The sequence below is a fragment of the Mastomys coucha genome, unplaced genomic scaffold, assembly GCF_008632895.1.
Source record: "Mastomys coucha isolate ucsf_1 unplaced genomic scaffold, UCSF_Mcou_1 pScaffold8, whole genome shotgun sequence".
NCBI lineage: Eukaryota > Metazoa > Chordata > Mammalia > Rodentia > Muridae > Mastomys > Mastomys coucha.
The window spans coordinates 72,819,718-72,825,717 of NW_022196914.1; the positions used below are offsets into that span (position 1 = coordinate 72,819,718).

A 6,000-nucleotide genomic window follows, 5' to 3' on the forward strand; every position below is an offset into this window, starting at 1 on the left:
GTAACTGCCAGGTGAGTAGCCTGCAGGCAAAGGGCGCTAAAATAGGAACCACGGCCACTTTGAGTTTTGTCCTAGTTTGAAGATTTCTGGGAAGTGAAAGCTTTCAGCTTTTCTGCCCTGCATGGGCTGAGGTAACAGAGTATTGCCAGTTCCTCTGAAGGGCGTTCTTTCCTGGAGTTGTGTGGCACGCTCATTCCCAGGACATTAATTTACTTGCACGGTTACTTAGTCATGTGTTTTAAATCATCAAGTCCCCACTCAAGATCCACCCACCAAACCTTTATTGAGATAAATGGCCTTGTTGGAACCGGGATAGAAAGGCAACATATTTGCACGTTTACGGTTTGTGTCTCCCCACACACAAGGGCTTGCATGGCTATTTTCCTTCTCCCTCCCTACCTTATCCACGGCTACCAGTGCATTCAGTTTTTGCTTAAGCTTCCAGATACATTCTAGACATCTGCGTACACGTCTATATTTATAAGCATGAAATCTCTCTCGTATGCTCCATCTCCCTGCTACTGATAGTTTCGAGGACTCTCAGCTTTTCTGTGTGACTGTTTTGCTCTCAAACTCAAGTTATTTTGTCCTGGACTTTTTAAAAACAATTTCTACAAATAAACAGGAACTATGTATATACAGCCTTGTAATGATTATCATACTAAAGGATTTTTGTCAGTTTCTTCTTTTTTTTTTTAAATTTATTTATTTATTTATTTTATGTATATGGGTACACTGTAGCTGTACTGATGGTTGTGAGCCATCATGTGGTTGCTGGGAATGAAGGTTGCTCCCTGTGTTCAGCCCTACTGGCTCCAGCCTAAAGATTTATTTATTATTATATCTAAGTATTTTTATTATTATATCTAAGTACATTGTAGCTGTCTTCAGACGCACCAGAAGAAGGCATTAGATCTCATTATAGATGGTTTTGAGCCACCATGTGGTTGTGGGATTTGAACTCAGGACCTTTGGAAGAGCAGTCAGTGCTCTTAGCCACTAAACCATCTCTCTAGCCCTTTGTCAGAGTTTCTTGCTCACAACATTAATCCCAGGACCCAGAAGCCAGAACTGGGCAGATGTCTCAAAAAAATTAATTTAAAAAACTTACATTTTATATACATATAAATAATATTCATATACATTAATATTCCCCTCATTATACATAATGCATATAGTATGCAATTTATTTTGCCATTTACTTTTTTGAGAGGGTTAACACAGAACTTACTACATAGCTGAAGATAGCCTTGACTCCTCTCCGGCCTTCACCTTTCAAGTACTGGACTATAAGCCATTATAAGCTTATGCCATCTTGCCCAGCTCTTATTTTTACTTAAAAAAATTGATTTATAAGGGATTCTGAGACTGTACAACTTCCAAATTCTGCTCACTCACACAGTGCCTTTTGGTTTTTGTTTAGATGAATCAATTACCAATATCTAAAAGTTAACATTTTACATAAAAAAAAAAAAAATCTAAAGAAACTGAAGCCAACATTCTCACACAACAACTGATTAGCCCTGAGTAACCAGTGTACTCTTGGAGGCCACTGTTTCCAGTATTATGCAGAATTATTTACATCATTTGCTCTTTATCAATCAATATACTTCAGGTATTTTTTATAGTAGGGCTATAGGGAGAAAATTATATATTTATTTAACCCATATATCTGTCTAAGTTTGAAAAAGGTTCTTTTTTTTTAAGTATGGAAGGTCATGTTTCTGTTTGGTTGTGAAGCTTTTCTTATTATTTTTTAACTCGTGTATCCATATGTATGCAGATGCCTTGTAGGTCAAGGGACAGTTTTGAATGCCATCCTCAGGAGCACCATCCACCTATTTGAGACAGGGTCTCTCATTGGTCTGGGGTTAACCAATCAAGTTAGACCAGCTGGCATGAACACTAGGGATTCTCCTGACCCTAACTCTCTAATGCTGGGGTCACAAGATTACAACAGCATATCCAGCAATTTTGCATGGTTTCCGGGAAATACATATCCTTGTATTTGAAAGATACTTTACCAATTGAGCCACTCCTTGTGGTGGTTTGAGTAGGGGTGATCCCCAGAGGCTCATGCGTTTGAAAGCTTGGTCACCAGGGAGTAGCACTATTAGGAGGTGTGACCTTGTTGGAGGAAGTGTGTCACTGGGGTTGGGCTTTGAGGTTTCAGATGCTCAAGCCAGCCCCAGTGTTACTCTCTCTCTTCCTGATGCCTTTGGATCCAGATGTAGAACTCTCAGCTCCTGGTATAGCACCATGTCTGCCTGCATGCGGTCATGCTTCCCTGCCATGGCAACATTGGACTAAACCACTGAAACGAGAAGCCAGGCCCAACTAAATGTTTTCCTTTCTAAAAGTTGCCATGGTCCTGGAAATCAAATCCTAAGACATCCCTCCACCCCCAACCATCCTATTTTATACACAGCATGTGGAGTACTCCTTTGTCATTGACATACTTGATGCATGAAGCCTTTAAAGAAGAATGTTGCTCCTTCTCATGTACATAAATATGCATATATATCTTTCAACACAGGATACTTAGGGATGTGCACATGAAAGCTATTTGCTGATATGTGAGATAAACCTCTAAGATTTTTCTTACCCCATAGAGCACTGAAATTTTTAGCAGGGATGATGTTTTTATACTGTTACTGCCAAGGAGAGGGAACCTTTCAAAGGTTCTACCAACTTTGAAATTTGGTGGCTGCTGAGGCTTTAGTCGAGCCTTCCTTTTGGAGTTAGTTCTGGCCTGGCCAAGCTTATAATGCTTCCTTTAGAGACCCCTTTGAAAACTTGGAAGTCTTGCTCTTTTCTAGTCTATTTAATTTAAGTGAGGTTTGGGTTCAGCTACCTAGAACAGAAAGCCAAAACAGTTGCACTCTCACTCAAAAATAGGGAAAGCGCTACCTTAATTGTTGCCGAAGTGACACTTTGATCTTTATTAAATTGCTGGAATCAATGTTTACAAAAAAATGAATGGGCTCTTTGGCAACAGGGCCAAGCAAGGAGGCAGGCACCCAAATCTCAGACCAGCTTCCCCTGGCCAGTGTTTGAGAGAATTATGGGGTATAGATGCTGGTGATCTAGGAGCGAGAGGAAAGGTGATTGAGGGTGAGGTGACTCATGCACACATCATCAACCTCACAGTTCTTCATGTTCAGAGTGGCATCGTGAGTGTGATCTGAGGGTCAGATTTTGCCTTCTTACTTCACAGGGTCCCTCACCAGACATTTGCACCAGTCCAAGGGAATAGTTGGTAAATTCAATAAAATCACCTCAAACCTATGAAAAATGCTCTAAGCAAATGTTAGCCATCATAACCTATACATCAGAGACGTTATCTAAGTCATGCCAGGGGAGACTAACAACACACCCCTCAGCTGTGTAACCACCAAAATTGGTGATTTTTGTTTTCATTTATTTTTGAGACACGGTCTCTTTCTGTATCCCTGGGATTTCCTATGTAAACCAGGTATTCCTTGAATTCAAGACAATCCTCCTGCCTCAGCCTCTCAAGTCCTGGAATTTTATGCATGAGCCACTATGCCCCAACACAAAACTGATGCTTTTTAAAGTCGATTAGAAGCAAATAAAGAGTTGGGTGTGATGTAAATAAAGATCCACTGGAGGGGATGGGGTAAATGCAGGAGAATCAGGAGTTTCGGGCCAGCCTCAGCTACATAGTGAATCTAAGGCCATCTTCAGCCAGACTCTAAACAAGTCAAAAAGGACTGGGGGTGAATGGAATCATGCAGGCTTAATAAGAAACAAAAATACAAGGGATCAGGCTACTGTACGTAAGCTGAGGCCAGCTGTATTCATTGGTGATGATCAAGGGAGGATGTTGTTCTCCCACAGAGCAGTCTTGTTATTTTGATTTGGGCTTCAGTAGATACATACTTAGAATTCTAAGGCCTCCTTTCATGAACGCCCATCTACCAAGCTCTCAGCCTTACTCTCACATGCAGTAAGTCCGAAATAGGCATTTCCCAGACCTTCGGTGAATATGAGATCGCCAGAGACACAGTTTCTTCCATATGCATGCCCCTCACCCTGGTCTCTAGATTCCTCTCTCCAAGTCACTTCACAGCCTATGCAATGGAGCAAGAGGAGGGAAGGGAGTGAGAAGATGCCTCCCATCCCAATCTCCTCCCTCTTAGAAGTTCTCTGCCACAGGTCCACACTTCTGCTGGCATCTCACTGACTAGAACTTGGATCCCATGCTCACACTACCTATCTACAAAGAGGACTGAGAACTAACTGTAGGGTTGATAGCTGGGTACCGGTTCTGGCCTCCAACTAGATTTCTGCTTCTAAAGGAGAAGAAAGAGAGTAGACATTGGGTAGGAAATTAGTAGACTCTGCCTGGCATACCAACCAAAGATGTCTACAACATTTGAATAACAGAACATTTAATGCAATTGCTTTGGGATTTGTATAGTCCCCAGAGAAGTAATGAGTGAAATCCTTGGGCTGCAGAAGAGTGAAAAGGAGACATGAAAGTCACCAAGGGATTCAGAAGAAATGAGCAATGCTTATAGCAAAAAATTCGTTTTGTTTTCTTTTAACCAGTACTTACTAGTGCTAGTTATAGTGAGGAGCCATTCAAGAAAACTGAGTAACAAAAGCACAACTATCCTAAATCTCCTAAAGCCAAAAATGAGCTTTTGAGGAGACAGAGTATGCAACTAGATGATTAAGCAACTGAATTTGGGGTCTCCAGAATGTAAGCAAGCACTCTACCCCCAGCCGCAGCATAACTTCTGGGGTGGGATTTAACACGGGCAGATGTGGAAAGAGGAGGAAAGGAAAGGGTTAAAGCAGAGCTATGTCTCCAGAGCCACAGCTGGCTTCAAGCACCCACCCCCTCGAATCCCATCTCAGCACCTAAGCTTCTATCACATCTTGACAGCATGTTGGATTAGGAATCTCCCCAAAAGCTCCATCACGCTGCACACGGCTTCACGGAGAGCCAAGTCTTCACCACACGGAACGACCTTTGAAGGTCATTCCAATCCCCAGACCGTAGCGGTTCTCATCTGAACTGTTGTGGGTAGCTGTTAGGATTAAATGAGCCGAAAGCTGAGGAGATGGATCAGTGCTTGAGAGAGAGCTTGAGTTTGGATCCCTAGAAACCATGGAAATACTAGGTGAGTGTGGCAGCCCTGGGAGACAGAAACGGAAAACCCCAAGAGCAAGCTGCCTAGGAAAACTAGCCACATCAGCTAGCTCTGGACTTGATTGCAAGACCCTGCCTGAAAGTATAAGGTAAAAGAATGATCAAGTATGATTATTGATACCAACTTAGGGCTAACACATGCACATACATGCAAGTGCCCACATACAACACAAACTACGCAGAACTAACACCACACACACACACACAAACACACCACATGCTTACACTCACACTCACATACACTACAAACTCACACATACTATACATACATTCTCACACACTACACATACGTACACACACACTCTCACACAAACTTACACTATACTACACATATACAAGTAAACAACACCACACACACTGATACAACATAACACCACACATATGCACTCACACACACTACACATTCATTCTCACACACATACTACACTGCACACACACACTCACACAACACCACATATGCATATTTACACTTCACACACTTTCTCTCTCACACAAACTACAAATACACTCATACAACACCACACACACACACATACTACATTCACATGCTATACACACACACTCACACACACACACACACACACACACACACACACCCACACCCACACACACACCCACACACACACGCACACACACACGGGAACAGGCTGAGTTGTTATGGACAAAGTTAACCAGTGAGTAGCAGGTGCTACTAGACATGTGCTTTGCTTTTGCTGTTGCTATTGCTGTTGTTTTGTTTGGGTCTGGTTGGTTGGGTTCTGGTTTTGGTTTTGGGGGTTATCCATTTGCTGCTGCTTTTTTTTTTTTTTTTTTTTTTT

At 42.0% G+C, this 6,000-nt stretch overlaps 1 protein-coding gene across 6 annotated transcripts in view; it reads left to right on the forward strand.

Annotated features, from left to right (window-relative positions):
* Ankrd55 (ankyrin repeat domain 55) overlaps window positions 1-6,000 on the forward strand; it is a 111,566-nt gene that overhangs the window by 97,217 nt on the left and 8,349 nt on the right. The gene's annotated exons all lie outside the window — the stretch shown is intronic.